General features: G+C 53.3%; 1 protein-coding gene across 2 annotated transcripts in view; it reads right to left on the bottom strand.

Annotated features, from left to right (window-relative positions):
* The window catches only part of DLGAP3 (DLG associated protein 3), a 136700-nt gene extending 120956 nt beyond the window's left edge, over positions 1-15744 (bottom strand). For both annotated transcript variants that reach the window (XM_084652295.1, XM_084652296.1), the window contains exon 1: positions 15646-15744. The gene's annotated coding sequence lies outside the window, so the exon portion shown is untranslated. The remainder of the gene's footprint in view (positions 1-15645) is intronic.
* Positions 15745-17052: the final 1308 nt, after the last annotated feature.

The following is a 17052-nucleotide window of genomic DNA, read 5'->3' as shown; positions in this document are numbered from 1 at the left end:
CACAGGGGGGGTTGCACAGCTTGGAAGCACCAACTGCACCAGAGGCAGGACCCCTGGTCTGGCACCACAAAGATGGGCAGGTGACAGTCCTGAGCGAACAAGGTTAATACCCTCCATTCCTGGATGTGACTGGTCAAAAAATTACAGCGAGGGCTGTACACAAACCCAGGGCTGCCAGCTCTCAGGCGTCTCTTGTTAAACTTGCCATCTTTGATGCGTTTCCTAAAGCCCCAGCTGCTGGAGTCCCGTGGTGCTATGAGAATCCCAGCTTAAGTGTGTTTCTGTCTCTCCCGGTTCTGACTACCACCCCAGAAGGCAAACAAACAGAGCCCCAGTATTATGCCTTGCTTTAAAAAGCTCACGATTCTGGAGGCCCAGCTCCTGATCTCTGAACCTTTGGAGTTGACAAAGCCACAAATCCCAGCATCAGAAAGAGACACAGCTCACATCCCTGCAGGGCAAGGGGAGGGACCGCAGGGCAAGGGGGAGGGACTGCAGGGCCCCCCACACACACACACGGCGGGATCCCACCACCAAACTGCCCATTTCTTTGTTCACAGTGGCTCAGAGGCAGAGGACGAAGCGGACTCTGCAGCTGCTTTCCATGCGCAGGGCCCGTGAGCGCTCTCAGGCGAATTCATTAAGCACGATAGCCCTGATTTCCAGAATGCCTCAGCCCTGCCACTTACCCAGCCGCTCCCTTCAGTGGCGGACTGGGCATTAGTTAACAGCCAGAAGCCGGGCAGCGCTCGCATTGGCTGCTGCCCCATCAGAGGGATCCACACTAATCTCCCTGAACCGCTGTGGGTGGCGGCTGTTTGGTGATTACAGTACACAGAAGCCCACTTAGCGCGCTGGCTGCAAGGGAGACAGATCTGCTAAGCGACAAGCACTTCTGCTGCAGCAAAAGGAACCCGGCGCTGTTTACAGCTGGCTGCCTGACGGTAGAGCCCCAATTCCCGACCTTGGCACCTCTGGAAAAGGGGATGTGCTCACCACTGATTCCATGGGAGCCAGTGGGAGAATCAGGCACTCAGCAGTTGGGGGGGTGGGGGGGGGACCACAAGGCCACTTATTTTAGGTGTCTAAACAACACTCTAGGAGCCTGGCTTTAGGTTGGGGGGAAAAACTGGTCTCCACTTCCAGGTGGGAGAGGCAGCATAGGCTAGTGGACAGAGTTGTGGCCTGAGACTCAGAAGACCCAAGATCTATTCCTAGCCCTGGCACTGACCTTCTGTGTGATCTTGGGCAAGTCATTTCACTCTCTGTGTCTCAGTTTCCCCTCCACTCTGCCTTGGCTGTTTAGCTTGTAAGCTGTTTGGCACAGGGACTGCCTCGTATTCCAGGGGTGTCTCAGTCAGGGCCCCCCCAAACGCTACCATAATGCTAACAGCAATTACGCCAATCGAAACCCAGATCTTGACCCGAGTCCAGTGCCAAGTCCTCTGTCTATGAAGGTTGTATTCTGCGCCCCCTTACGCCCCTCCATGGACGTGAGCAGAGCAGCAGGGTGTCAGTGACAGCTGGTGCCTTTGCCAGACACTCTGAAGTGCCGAGAAGTTCAGATTTGGATCTGGATTTCAGACCCTCAGCTGGGGGACTGGAGCAGCCTTTTAGACAGAGCTGGAGGTTGGCTCCAGATGGATGTCTTGAGGGTCAGCTCAGGTTCATGCCAACGCTTCCAGTACAGCAATGAGACAAATCCCACAGAACACTGACCCAACAGCCGTACTCCCTGTACAGACCAAACCAGTAACTGCACTTCGAGCTTAGGCCCTAAGGGCCACAAAATGGGTTATTACCTTTATTAATTAGGCCCTGCAAAACCCCTTCACAAGCCAGGTCAGTCCTAACACTCCCTTTGTACAAGTGGGGAAACTGAGGCATGGCCTTGCCACCACCACCACCACCCCCCCGCCACCACCACCACATCACCCATTGGCAGAGCTAGGAATACAACACAGGAGTCCTGACTGACTGACTGCCCCTTTCTCTAACCAATAGGCAACAATCTCACTCTGAAGTATAAGCTTTATTTTCCCCCTCTTTGGGTCTTTGTGAACTTGATCTGTTGTAAAACTGAATTCACACTCCTAAAGTGAATGGACACTTAGACTGTAAGCTCTTCAGGGCAGGTACTCTCTCTTTGTTATACATTTGTGCAGCACCTAGCACAACAGGGTGCTACTGCACTACAAATACTACTAGTAATTTCAAATAGCCTGCCTCGCAGGTTCAGTCCATGATTTCCTGCTGCAGCAAGTTCCACAGGTTAACTATGTCTCATTTAAAAACAGTACTTTCCCTTCACAGTGAATACAGGACCCTTCCCATGAGAAAAGTCAGACAAGGTCAGCCAAAACCCCAGAGGACAGAAGTTGGGAAAGAGCAGTTTCTTAAAGCCATGGTGTTAAAACAAAAAGAAAAGGAGGACTTGTGGCACCTTAGAGACTAACCAATTTATTTGAGCATAAGCTTTCGTGAGCTACAGCTCACTTCATCGGATGCATACTGTGGAAAATACAGAAGATGTTTTTATACACACAGACCATGAAAAAATGGGTGTTTATCACTACAAAAGGTTTTCTCTCCCCCCACCCCACTCTCCTGCTGGTAATAGCTTATCTAAAGTGATCACTCTCCTTACAATGTGTATGATAATCAAGGTGGGCCATTTCCAGCACAAATCCAGGTTTTTTCCCAACCCCCCAACCCCACTCTCCTGTTGGTAATAGCTTATCTAAATAAATATTTAAATGTCCCCTGCTAGGAGAGTGGGGTGGTGGGAGAGAAAACCTTTTGTAGTGATAAACACCCATTTTTTCATGGTCTGTGTGTATAAAAACATCTTCTGTATTTTCCACAGTATGCATCCGATGAAGTGAGCTGTAGCTCACGAAAGCTTATGCTCAAATAAATTGGTTAATCTCTAAGGTGCCACCAGTCCTCCTTTTCTTTTTGCGAATACAGACTAACACGGCTGCTACTCTGAAACCCGGTGTTAAAACAGCCACCAATTCGTAGCTGTATGCTAAAACTCAACATGCTGCCACCGGTTTTAATTCGTTTATGTGCGCGTGCACCCACATGGTATTCCACTGTCAGTTGATGTATCTTAACACGGACTGCAAAGCCTTAGTGCTCAAAAACAATGAGACTGGCTTTAAAACCATGAGATTTATTTAAATAAAAATGGCGGGGACCGTTCTTCACTTCCTGCTTTTCGAACCATTAAGTTGCATACCAGTCACACTTTCAAGCTTCTTTCGACAACGACGAGGAGTAGAGACTTACTTTAAAAAAAAAAAAAAGACACCGGAGACTTTCACGTAATCACTTGTCTGCAGGGGTTTTAAGAAAACCGCAGGAGTTTTAAGAAAAAGCACCAAATACCAAGAGGCTCGCAATAAAATTGCAAGAGTGGGCAACACCACAAACATTTGCTATTCTACTGATGTCCCGACTCACAGGTGGTCAGCATTCAGAAATGTTGGCATCCACCAGCACTGGCCACAGCTGCCATCTGAAGAGGTTTCGGTCCCAGAGAAAAAATAAAACGTCATCGTGACATGTACAGAAGTGCCTGCTTAGAGCAAAGATACAGCTAGCAAAACTTGCTTTCTTATTGGCCCAAATTGTTCAAGCACTTGTGTAAGCCACACCCACTCCGTTAGCACACTGTCCCCTGCAAGCGGTGAGCAGTCTGGGACACAGAGGGCAATTTCCTGCAATACCCTTGAAAAAACCTTACTGAATGAAGTTTAAGTTTCTTTGGAGTCCACAGTATTAAATGCACAGGTTCTGTATTGTTGTGGGTCTGGATGATCAAAGGATTGTATTAAACAATGCAGCAGACACAAATGATCTTTTAGGACAGTATTTCTTGGGTAATTTCTAGGGATGAATGCAAATTCCTCCTCTGGTTATTCAAAAACCCACCCTTTTGAAGCTATGCCCTAAGCAGAGACACATTGTCAGCTGATTACACATTCAGACCTAAGGCTGTTATAAAGGTGTAATCACAAGAAAGCCTCTTGGTGGGGTTTGAAGAACTGACTCCTACCAGAACCCCTGCTAGAGGTAATACCTGGTGAGATAACTGACATGGGTGTAGGTTCTTTTATTGTTTTCTCTGTAATGCTTTTGCCCTGAGAATAAATGTGCTTGCTTAGAAAGAGCTGTGCGGTAACATAACTCCCAGCAGTTATGCTGCTCATACGCCTTCAAAGAGAAAGCAAAACACAGGTGCTTTGCAAGCTGTTTGGGACAGGGACTGTCTCTTATTCCACGTGGCCAGTGTTGGCAGGGAACCGTGCAGCCTGGAAAAACACCCCGGTAAGGAGGGAGAGCCACAGCAGTCTGGGCAAGAAAGGTGGTGGCCGAGGAGCCTAGGGTGGGTCCCCTTGCCCAATCACAGAGGGGAAATACAGGTGCAATTGCCCAGAACTGTGACACAGCCAACATAGAGGCTGATGAGCTTCTACAGTCTTTGGCTAACGGAGCCAGATCTTTAAGCTCAGGCAGAAAAGTCTCGTGTCTTTCAATCCAGAGCTCTCCAGGCTCAATCCCCACTGCTGACAATGCGCCGCGGATCACCCCAGCTAAAGTGGATTTGCACTGACAGAGTTAAATTCCTTCCTGTGCAGAAGGCTTAAGTGGGACTTTTATCATTATTGTCCTTTAACATTTCTCCTGTGGTAGCCCTGATAGGTCGGCCCTCCCCCAACACGCTCAACCAGGCACCTTCACAAAGCTCAGGCAGTTCATATGGCTGCCCACACAGAGCCATGCCAGCAGGATTAATGTTACCCCCATCACAGGCTTCCTTGATGGCAATTCCAGGCTACCCCTCTGAAATGCTGCACCAGTCACCTCGGTGCCAAGTCACACATTACGGGTTGTGTCAGGAAAAAGAGGCCATCCACCACTGAGGCCGTTTGTCAGTGTATCTGTCCGGGCGTGTGCATCGACCTGCATGCCAGATGACCCTGGGCACCCACCTGTAAATGCTTTTTCAAGTGCAACTCAACAGCTGTGAATGATACATAAATCACACGCTACCAATAAAGCTTTGTACCTCTACAGCAGCCCTCAAAGAGGCTGACAAGCATCAGTTGCACCTCGCGTTGCCCCTGGTATCCTTCTAGCCTTGTCAAGAGGGATAAACGGAGGCTCAGAAGGTCAAGTGGCCTGATTTCCAGCCCTCCCGAGCAGCGGCACTCCCACTGGCTTCAGTGCCTCTTAATATCACACTCCTATAAAACTCACCAGGGTCCCAGAGTAAGTCAGTGACTGCCAGGAAGAGACCCCCAAAGGTCTGACCCCCCCCACCCTTACTGTAGTGTTGCTCAGGAGTGCTCAGCTGCCTTCCACTGCTTTGTTACTGTAGGACTTCCCCAGGATTATTGCCAGAGGTGCAGGGAGCCGTGAAGTGTACGCGTGCGGTAAGCAAGGTTTGAAAAGGGAGAATTACAAAGAGAGCCCTCTTTGCTTGGGCAGCACCAGCCAAAAAGGCCCTGAGACGCGTCTCTCTGAACTGTACCAGAGCTGAGGGAAATAGGAATTCTGCAGCTGATGAGAAATCACGTCATTACTTGTTCCAATTCCAGTCTTTGGGGGGTGGGAGTAAAAATGGGACAAGTCTAATTAGGATTTATAGAAGGTTTTAGGGGAGTTTAAATAGAAAGATGTCAAAGTTCATCCGCAGATACTCCGCCCTTTATCCCTGGTGTGGGAGAGACACACAGATCTTGCCTGTCTTTATAAAAATGTATAATTGTACCAATTAATTCTCCTTAGGCCCATGTGCATTTGCTCTCCCATCACATGCCTCTCCATGTACCCCACTGAGCTGACATACCTGCCAGAACAGGTAGTTTGATCAGACCCTGCACACGCACACAGACAGTACCGGCCTGGGATTGATTAAGTCATTTCTTTCCCCTCGCAGTAGTATCTCCCTCCAAGTGCCAGGTCACCCTAACCGGAACAGCAATCCGTACACCAAAATGCAGCGAAACAATCCATCAGTTGCATTCTGCTTCAAAGGAGGCTGGTGAAAGCAGAGATCCCCAGGAGCTAGTGTCCCTGACAGAAGGGGAGCAGCTGGGAAAGAAGATGGGAGAAAGCACAGATTTCCTGCCCTGTGTGCTCTCTCGCTTGTTGCTTCTTGGCTCGCTCCGAGTGGAAGGGGGTGTGCAGAGCCTGAGTGGGAGCCTAGATCCAGGCGAGCTACGAGCTCAGCTCAGAGCCAGCACCTTCTGCAAGCAAGTTCTTTCTTCTCCATTGTATTGCACTCTGGGGGAGAGCTCATCTTCTGGGAGGGGGTGCAGATGGGACATATTGCAGAGCAGGTGAACAGGGGAGGGGGAAGGGGAACGGAGTAGGGGGAAGACGTGTGACGTTGAGAGGGGGCAGGAGAGAACACAGGGGGAAAAGAGGAGTGCCGGGAGCAGGGGGAGGACAGAGGTGACCTGGAGGTGCAGCATTCCATCCCACCTTGCAAAGCACAGGTCACCCCGGGGCTGCACCTGTCCCTCTGAGGCTAGCCCAGCCCTACCTAAGGAGGACTACCTACAAGCTCGCCATGGCCAACGCTTTATGGCAGCAGCACCGGCCTGCAACAGGGCCCTAGGCCTGCCTCAGGTCCTGGTCCTGGCTGCCAGCACTCAGCCTGAGCTGTCCTAAGGGACCCCGGCAGCAGAGAAATCCCTAGGAAGCCATGGGAGGAAGCCACGAACTAGACACTTACGTCTGTTTCAGTCGCACTGATTTTACAGTGTGGATCTCAAGGATTCCTCTAGGATTGCCAAGCAAAACAGCCAGGTAGCCTTTCAAATAAGGTGACTCATCTGTATTGTCAAATCTCTCAGCCTTGGTGTTAAAGAGAGAGACAGACAGACAGACACCACTGCCCTCTGATGGATGGCATCAGTACCCAGCTGTGTCCCAGAGGCCCTACACGGCTCAGAGCTAATGGGGATTTTCTTTTCATTCGAGTGGGAGGGGCAAGTGCTTCTGCAGAAGGAAGATTCACTCTATTTATTGTTTGCATTAAGGTTGTGCCTGAGGGTAGGTCTATATTACACGCAAAGCCCAGGTCTGTGGGGCCTGGGCTTGCGGACAGTTCATTGTTGCCAAGCCCACGTTTGAGCGTCCACACTGCATTGTAAACCTGGCTCTTGCAGCCTTGCTAACGAGCCCATACTGCACTGCACAGACCTTCTGAGTCGGGTTTGCAGCGTGACCTGCAACCACACTGCAAAGTGACAGGGCTTGAATGCGAGTCACAGTGGGACTCGGGCTCTGACCCACCCCCTAGCAAGGTCTGAGGACCTGGCTCCGGAGAGCTGGCTGACCCCCGTCAGACTGATTTGTGCGTGGATAGTAGGGGGACTTGGGCTCAAACCTGACTCAGAGCCCGGACTTAGTGTGCAGCATAGATGTGCCCTAAGGGCCCCAACTGGGATCAGGGCTGCACTGTGCTAGGTGCTGCAGACACACCTTGTGGGACAGTCCTTGCCTCAAAGAGTTTACCAACGAGCTAAAAAATATGGGAGAGGAAACTGATGCACTGAGAGGTGAAGTGACTTGCCCAAGGTCACACCCAGGTCAGTAGCAGAGTCAGGAAGAGCACTCAGATCTCCTGAGCCCCAGTCCAGCCAAACCCCAGTGCCCCTCTGTGACGCAGCAGGGAGTGGGGCAGATTTGACCTGGGAGCGTTGGATTTGACCTGGGAGCGTTGCCGGGAAGGTTCACTGGGACTGTCTGCCTTGGCGATGGGAGACTTCCCCTGAAGGAAGATACCTGAGGCTGTAACATGAGCCAGGAGGAGGGCTGGGAAAGCTGACACCTTTGCCTGGGAAACTGGACAAAGGCTAGAGGAGGAGCTGGGGGAAGGGGGAGAGAGCCCGCTGGAGAGGTTTTTGGTTTCAGTTTGGAGCAGTGTGGTGAAACGTATGGAACCCCAAGGCTGGGGTCTACGTTCTCTGCCCCCCAGAAGGACTTGACTGAGGGGTCCGGTTGTACCTATAAGTATTCCTGTCGTCCAATAAACCTTCCATTTTACTGGCTGGCTGAGAGTCACGGTGAATCCCAGGAAGAGGGGTGAGGGTCCTGACTCCCCCGCACTCCATGACACCCTCCGTAGCCCATGGGGAGCAGCAGAGACATAGCCACGAAGCCCTAGCTCGCCACAGAATTTTGCATATTCTATGAATAGGCCAGATGAGGCAGGGTGGTAGCAAGGCTGCATCCGTACAAGCTTCAGATGGTCATGTTGTTCCCAGGGGGCTAGGAGGTGATGAGGAAACCCGGCCTGAGCGCCACGCACTGGGAAACAATTCACAGGCGAGGAGATGAGCACAGCAAGGAGAAGCAACTTGGCCCAGGTCCCCCAGGGAGTCTGGCAGAGCTGGGAACTGAACCTAGCTCTCCAGTGCTTTACACACATGCCCAGCGAGAGACCAGGGACAGAGACCCAACCGTGCCTTCACCACGAAATACAAACTTTTTAAGGCAGCCCATCCAGACGTGGGCAGCAACTTAATCCTCCAGCTGGGTCAAGGCCATTCCCCATCCAGGTGAGTGTGTAAATCTCACACCCCTAAGCTGGGTTTTGGTTCCAGCTTCATTGCCATTTAATTCATATTTTGCTCAATGAAACAGCCCGGGCTCTGGGGTCCTTTCCCTTGTGGGGGATGGGGCATTTGCAATTTTAATAGTGAAAGGTTTCAGAGTAACAGCCGTGTTAGTCTGTATTCGCAAAAAGAAAAGGAGGACTTGTGGCACCTTAGAGACTAACCAATTTATTTGAGCATAAGCTTTCGTGAGCTACAGCTCACTTCATCGGATGCATACTGTGGAAAGTATAGAAGATCTTTTTATACACACAAAGCATGAAAAAATGGGTGTTTTCCAGCACAAATCCAGGTTTTCTCCCCCCACCTTGATTATCATACACACTGTAAGGAGAGTGATCACTTTAGATAAGCTATTACCAGCAGGAGAGTGGGGTGGGGGGAGAGAAAACCCTTTGTAGTGGTAAACACCCATTTTTTCATGCTTTGTGTGTATAAAAAGATCTTCTACACTTTCCACAGTATGCAGCCGATGAAGTGAGCTGTAGCTCACGAAAGCTTATGCTCAAATAAATTGGTTAGTCTCTAAGGTGCCACAAGTCCTCCTTTTCTTTTTAATAGTGAAGGTATTTTTAAAACTGAGTTACTTCACCCTGGAAACAGACCGACAAGTGGAGAGGCCACTGCATCCTTTCCACACTACACCACACGGCTTGTCAAGAGCCAACCGGGGAAAGTTCTCCTTGAGCCACCATCAGGATGAATGGGGGCAAGGTGATCTATTTATACACCTCCCTGGTGTAACTGGGAAAACCTTCCCCAGCCGCTCCTGATAAGATTGATCCACTTGAGATTCATTCCTATTTGCCATGCAGCTTGCAGAAGGGAATTGCTCCACCTGTATGCAAGCTCCCTAATCTGCCTTTCAAGGAGCAATTCTATGGCCTTTTCACAGTGCAGCAGCCCACTGTTTGACGATTAACCCAGCTGCACATTGTAGGAAGGAAGAAACCACGATATCAAGGTGAGACAGGTTATGAAGAAGAGAAACCAGCCGACTATTCATGATTTCAATGGAGCTATGCCAATTTATACCAATGGGGGATCTGACCCAAACAGCATAGGGCCTTAATGCAAGCTCACTCTGGCCTCTCAGCATTTTGAAAGAGAAATCAGGAGTGTATTCTTAGCACTCTGTATCCTTCCAGGCAACGTAACTTTATTTATTCATTCATTGCCAAAGTCCTGGAGCAAGCATCCAGGACTGCAATGGGAATCTCCATGCTCTCTGTGTTCAGTCAATAACCTTTCTGGCCTAATATTCAGTCCTTTATTGGGTTTGGCCCTTTGAGAGCTTTTGTGGGGAATCCTGTTGTTGTGTGGAGAGTGATGGGCTTAAGTCACCCGGTTTTGGATCTGTGTCTAAATTCCTCACTTTGTTTGGCTCCAGGGCTTTGGTTCCGCCTATTATGGTAATAAGGGCCAAGAGCAACATTTGGCTCCAGATCCACACACACACAAATAAATAAATAAATCAGGGTAGGCTGGATCCAGGTTTTTCGTTCAGCTTATTATTAGAGAGCTAAGGGCCATGTGCAAAACCTGGATCTGGATCTAAAATGGCCAGCTGCTCAGGCTTATGATGGAAATCAAAGCCAAGTGCAAAATTTAGATCTGGATCCAAACTTCCTGGCTGTTCAGATCCAGGGTTCAGTGCAGCTCATTACAGATCTTAGCTGTAAGTGCAATATTTGGACCCGAAATACTTGAAACTGGATGTTATTCTGTGCCAGTGATATTCCATCCCATATCTCCCCCCCACAAAACTCTTGATGGGCCCAAATAAAAATTCTCGATGCAGGCACTGGGAAAAGTTTAGCCCCCGATAAAACCTGTGCAAAATGTGGATCAGTTAAACTTTAGGAATTTGTATTTGGAGGGGGGAGAGGGGCTCTGGCTCGCTGCTGCAGGAGAGCACGGCCATACCATCAGAAAGAGTAGGACTTTTAGACTCAGCCTTAGGTTTAAGATTCTCCACTTCTACCCTTCAGACCATGAGACTAGACCATAATAAAACCCATGGTGTGGAGGGGAAGGGCGTTACTCATAATGACCCCCTTCCATCACAGATGTATCTTGTGGTATGAGACTCATGTTCCCAGCATGGGTACCAAGGGCCCAAAACTTGCACTCCTTTTATAGCACAACCTTCCCGTGCCCCAGTATTCCCCCCACCCCCAATAGCAAGTATTAATTAATATCCCAGGACTCTGGATCACTTGCATTCACAGCCCTGGCAATGACCCACATGCTGGCTAATGGCCATGCCTTATCTACCTGCAGAGCAGTGCACCTAGGAGTTTAGTGCTGATGAAAGATCGTAAGTGGTGATTTAAGTCCTTTGATTATCCGCAGAGTCGGTGCAGCAGCAGGGCAAGCTTCCCACATGCCACTGTCCCAACAATGAGCCTCAGCCCCTGGCTGGAAAGAGCCTCCCTGTAAAGCTGGGGTAGGATCCCCATGGTCCATCAAGACCTCGACCTCTCTCAGCAACAAGGGAACGGGTTGTAGTGGTGGTTTTACCACCTGGACAGCGGCCCACTAGCGCTAGACTTGAGACCACCTTCGGCAATGCAAACTCCCCTCCTAACTCCAGTCCACCACTGCACCAGTGGGGACCCACTCTTTCTGTGGAAGCTGGGCAGCCTATGGCAGCTGCCTTATTGCCACGCTGGAATCAAAGGGGTGGCTGCCCTCTAGGGATGATCTAGATCAAGGGTGGGCAAACTTTTTGGCCTGAGGCCCACGTCTGGGTATGGAAATTGTATGGCAGGCCATGAGTGAAGAGCTGTGACAGCAATGTGTTTTTTTAAATCAGACAAGACACACTGTGCCGGGGCATAGCCACGGGTGGCCCACTCACTTATCCTCCAGCGCAGGCCCACCCCATCACTTGCCCCACTCCGCCACCTGGTGCTCCAGCCAGGGAGCAAGGTCAGGGCGCCGGAGCAGGGCAAGTCCCCAACCCCGCTCCTGGCCGGAGCAAGGCAGTGGAACTCGAGGGCCAGATTAAAGGCTCTGACGGGCCAGATGCAAGGCTCTGACAGGCCAGACGGGCTCTGACAGGCCAGACGCGGGCTGTAGTTTGCCCACCCCTGATCTACCCGACACCTGGGTCTCTCCTGTTCTCTGCCTCAGGCACACCCCCATTTGGCCTCCCAAAGACTGAAATGCTTTAGTCAAATGCAAATTATTGGGCTCTAGTGGATGAAAGCTTACGGCCTTTGATATACAGGAAGACCAATTAAATGATCTAACAATGCTAGGGTGTGGACTAAGCCACACAGAGGTCACCAAGCAGCCATGAGATGGTCATGCTTCATTGTGGCCCTGCTCAAAGCCCAGAACTTGTCTGTACGGAAAGCTCCAAGCTGGGACTAAGGCCTGAAGATGCTAACCAAGGGCATTAACTATTACAAGATGCAGTTCACGAAGAGTCTACCCAACTGAGCTCTACCCTGATGCGCTGACCCGCTCTGTGCCATCTTGCCACGGGTACAAGCCCTAACGGTGCCAGCCCCATGCCAGCTTCCCATTCCAGGTACTCAAATGGCTCTGTGGCTATGTTGGTGGTTATTTCTCGTGTTGACACTCCTGCTGAAACGGGAGCCGCGGGCACTTTGATAAATGCATTGAAAGGGCTGATCCTCTGCCAACCCCTCCTCTAAGTGCATCATTGATGCTATCGTGTGCTGCTCCTCACGGCAAGATCCCCTCCCTCAGTCAAAGGAAAGATTCCTCAGCCGCCTACGGAGGAGCGTCCTCGAGGACTCCGGCAGGGCAGCTGGGGAACACACAGAAATGTTTACAGGAGCACACTTAAAAGCACTTGGTTGGGATGAAAAGGAGAGCAGGAGAGTCAGGAAATGACATCTCTTCCCTAAGGGAATCTAAACTTTACCAGCAAGCTCCTGCTCTCATTTACATGACAGTAACTGTTCTGGAATCACTCCAGATTCACACCAGCAGAATCCAGCCCTCTTTTGGGTTCCAGGACCATCATATGTGGGCTTGGCATTATAAATGACCATCCGCCCAGCTGTGTTTTCATCCCACCAGTTCTGAGCCTCATGCTCAGGGACTAGATGACAGGCGTAAACCCGCCAATGGATGTAACCCCTGAGAATACATCTACACTGCAAAAAACACCTGCAGGCAGCAAGTCTCAAGGCTGGGGCTACAGGCTCAAGTTCGCAGGCCTAGCACAGCCTGCAGCCATTTGAACTCAGGCTCTGAAACCCACCCTGGAGGGACCTACTGGGGGCAGCAGATGTTCCCAGGTGGGTCTGTCACCAGCAGGGTCCCTCCTCACCCCCACCACTCCAGGTGCTGTACATATCATACCCAGGTTATACATATCCCCGATCCTTGCAGTCTTCATGCGAGATTCCAGGCAAGACTAACAGAAGACAGGGAGGCCCACTAGACAACTCCCAAACTATTTAAAGGTGTACTACCAAATTCCTATACACTACAGAAACTAGGCTCTAGTAACGTACACAGACCCAGGACCTACAATAAGTGACAACCTCACCCCTACCACACTGGGGTCTCCAATGCTGTTGCTAAGAAAGACCAGTCCCCTGCAACCTTGGGGTTTTGCAGCCAGTGAGAATAGTGCTTGGGACATGGCAAACCTAGACTTTCACAGGGCCACTGACAGCACAAGCAGGCATGCTCGGGATGGATGTCCCTCCAGATCACTCCATGCTGGACAGCCTGCAGCTGATTCCAAGAGTGAGCCCAACATGGGAATTAAATCTTCCCACAATTGGTTAAACACATTAGCGCCAGCAAAATGCCCCAAGCCGCTTTGCAAGGTCTGTCAACCCCTGTCCCACAGAATTCCCAACAAGGAACAGCACTGCCCACCAGAGAGCCATCAACAAACAGATGACAGGGAGCTGTCGAGGCATGGATGCCCACAGGATGCCGCCATGAGAACACGTCTAACCCTCATCATCACATTCTGAAGGGAGGAAGGTTTCACCTTATGCCAAATCTCCATGCCTGCCTATGGTGTGTACTTGTGTCCCATCCCCCTTCCAGCTGGCCTGCCAACTCTGGGATAATAGCCCTACTTCTGCTGGTAGCTAATGGAGTTACTCCTAGAGCTCACCTAAAGGAGGTCTGCACTGCAGTGCCAGAAGTCCCTGATTCAAACCCAGTGGATGGCCCAGGCTGCTGGTCATTACAGCATGCTACCTCTTTAGCTGAATCTACATTTAGGGCCTGATCCTGCTCCAATTTAAGTCAACAAAGAAAGAATCCACATCCACCATGGCTGGGATCGGAAACCGAGCTATGCTACTGCCCATCACCAGGCTCCTGGTGGAGAGATTGCTGTTGGATTTCAGGAGGAGAATGAGGCTCAAACCCAACCCTCCCTACTTTCAAACAACAGCTGGAAGCCCAGGGCCCGATTTTGCTCTCCATTGCACTGGTGTGACTCAGCAGAGCTACCCCACTGCAAAGGGAGAGGAAATCAGACCCACAGCGGCCGCTCTTTACCATGCAACCCCTATCCGGTTCGTTGTTCTCTTCAGGATCGGGACGGACACTGTTTCTGTGACTCCACAAGCGGATTGCTGAGCAGGGGGAAGGCCTCTCCAAGCAGCAGCATTTACCCTCAATCAAAGTAGCCACCAAAAAAATAAAGCCAATGAAGGACCAAATCCAGCCCATAAAACCCAGGAGCTCGGAGTTCCTGCCCTCACCCTCTGGTCACAGCAGCCTGCCCTGGGCAATCGGAGCACCCGATCCTGCCCGTTGCTCTGCACAGCGGGGCACAGCAGCTCACAGGATCTGGGCCTTACTTTGGGGACCTCCTCCAGGAATTGCTGGGGTCCAAGCTCAGGCTCCTCAATGCTTGTGTGTCACCCTCCGTCAGAGGGACTGCAAGCACTGTACAGATGTACTCATTTCGCCTCGCCGCCCACAGGGCAGAGCAGTAGCACCACGCCCGTTTTACAGGTGGGGAAACCGAGGCACAGACCCACATTTTCCGCAAGGGCCTCTCATTCTGCATGCTCCAAGTCTGGAGATACTCTGCAGGGCACCCCCGCTAGGGCACCCCCTCTAGGGCACCCCTAGCTCCAAGACAGTCCAACGGGGGCTCAGCGACCCCAGGATCGGGCAGTCACCTGGGGGAAATGCTGAGTGGCTCAACATCCAGAAACCCCTGGCTGGCAATGAGGAGAATCGGGACCCGATGTAACTATTTATAATCGCTCGGGCAGCGGGAGCGGCTGGTGGCTGCCTGGGGGGGAACTCCCAGCGGACCGGGCCAGGACCCCCCAGCCCAGCGCTAACTCCCCAGGCGTGTCTGCGAGGGAGAGTCACTCCCACACCAGGAAGCCCTGCAAACTTGGAGGGGGGGCCGTTGCCCTGCTCCCTCCGTTTAAATCTCCAGGGGCTGGGGGGGGGGTCTTACTTCCCTCCCCAGCAGGCAGATGACTGAGCCCAGCAAGTTTCTGCGGCTCGGGGAGACACGCCCCCCACAGGACGCCCCCAAGTCGCCCGCTCCCCCCTACAGCAACTTCCCCCTCCCCCCGCTTGCGGGGCGTCTGCACCTCGAACCTGCCCGGGCTCCGCTCGCCCCCAGCCGGCCCGTTTGCAGCCCCGGTAGCCCCCACGGGGCGGGGTGGGGGGGGGGGAAGGAGCCACCAGCGACCTCCACCAGGAGCCCGGCGAGATTCCGCCCCAGCAGCAGCGAATCGAGAGCGAGCTGCTGAGCAAAAGGTCCCCGGCGGGGCCCGGACGCCCCCCGGGAAAGCGGGGCCGGGGGGGGGGGGGGCCGCAAAGTCCGCCCCCAGCCCACGCCCAGGCAGGGACGAGCCCTTGCAAAGCGGGCGACTAACTGTTGCTCGGTGGCGCGCACTAGCCGCCAGGCTGGGCTCGCTCGCCAGGATCCAGCTGCAGCCTTGTGTGCCCCCCCCCCCCGCACGGGCGGATGGCAAAGCAGCCGCCCCCCCCCAGCAGCCAGCAATAGCCCCGGTCCTCTTACCTTGCCGGGGAGCCGCTCCTCGCGGGGCTACATCCTTAGCTACAGCTTCCTCCAGCGCTTTTGCGCCTCCTCCTTCTCCTCCTCCGGATTTTTTTGCTTCCTGCTGAGGATCCCGCCCCCCCGCCCCCTCCTCCTGCACACCCCCGCCCCGGAGAATAAATCAGCCGCGATCTCCCCAGCCAGCCGGCGCCGGAGCCCGGCTGGGCTGGGCAAGGGGATGCGGGAGGGGTCCGGAGACCGGCGGCTTCCTCCCCAGCCCCGCACTGCAGATCTAGGGGGGCTAACGAGACGGACACGCCGGTGTCTCCTTTACTCCCGGAGACCCGGGGAGCGGCGCGGGGGAAGATGTGGAGGTGGATTTCCCCAGGAACCTGCGGGGGGTGGGGGGGGTTGCAGCCTCGCGCAGACACAAAAGCCTCCCCCGTCCCCGCCCCCCTCCCGGGCTCCTTGGGGCTTTGCAGGGAGGATGCAAGATGGTCTCAGCACAGGGGGGCTTTTCGGTGCCCCCCCCCCCGCCGCCCCAATCCAGGCGGCTCGCTCTCCAGCCCGGCTAGGCCCGGCAAGGGGGGGCCCTCCCATGCGCGAGGCCAAGGCGCGCCCCGGGGACCCCAGCTCGGGGCGTGCGGGGACCCAGCCCCTTTCCGCTTCGTGACACAATAGCCGGGGAAACGCCAACGCGCAGCGCGAGAGAGACGCGAGCCCCGGGCGAGCTGCGGCGAGCCCCGGGCGAGCTGCGGCGAGCCCCACGCCCCCGGCTCCGGCCGGGCAGGGCCAGCTGCCCGAGCGCGCCAGGGGCCGGGGGGCGCCGCGGGGGGAGACTCTGGCTCCCCCCCGCAGCGAAGGAGCGATGTCAGCGCCAGGCGTTAACCAGGCCCACGCAGCACACGGCTGTCCTGAGTTTGCCAGGTCTCCTTCCACTGCAGGGAAGCCGGAATGCGCTCCTGGCCTTCCCGGAGGTTTCTAAAGTTTTGCCAATTTTTAATTAGCGCAGGCCTGACCCACAACCCCCAGGCTATCCGTGTCTCTCCCCCAGTGCCCCTTTCTCCTGACCCACAGCCCTGCCCCCTTCCCCTGCGCAGGCACACACAGCTCTTCTGATTCCCCCCCCCCCCTCCCTGCATCCCACTCCTGCTACCCAAAGATCATCCCCGGCTGAGTGGGGGTTTTGTGAGCTGGAAAATGTTCTGCCAGGAACAAGGCTGAGGCTCCCAAACTCATCTCACCAATCACTGGAATCTGGCTGTGGCAGGCAGCCTCTAGGGGGACAGTCTGGTGCATAGGAGGCCTCTCTGGGGCTGTGGTTATGGGCCCAGGACAGCAAAGGCAACAGTGCTTAAAATGGGGGAGGCAGGGAGGGAGGAGTTGGCCTTACCCGCATTGGAATGAAGCAGCCATGGGCCAGCAAGG

The sequence above is a fragment of the Lepidochelys olivacea genome (genome assembly GCF_965140295.1).
Source record: "Lepidochelys olivacea isolate rLepOli2 genome assembly, chromosome: 19".
In the NCBI taxonomy this organism is placed as follows: domain Eukaryota; kingdom Metazoa; phylum Chordata; order Testudines; family Cheloniidae; genus Lepidochelys; species Lepidochelys olivacea.
Note: the sequence above shows the minus strand (reverse complement) of the source record. Positions and strands in the feature narration are given on the sequence as shown.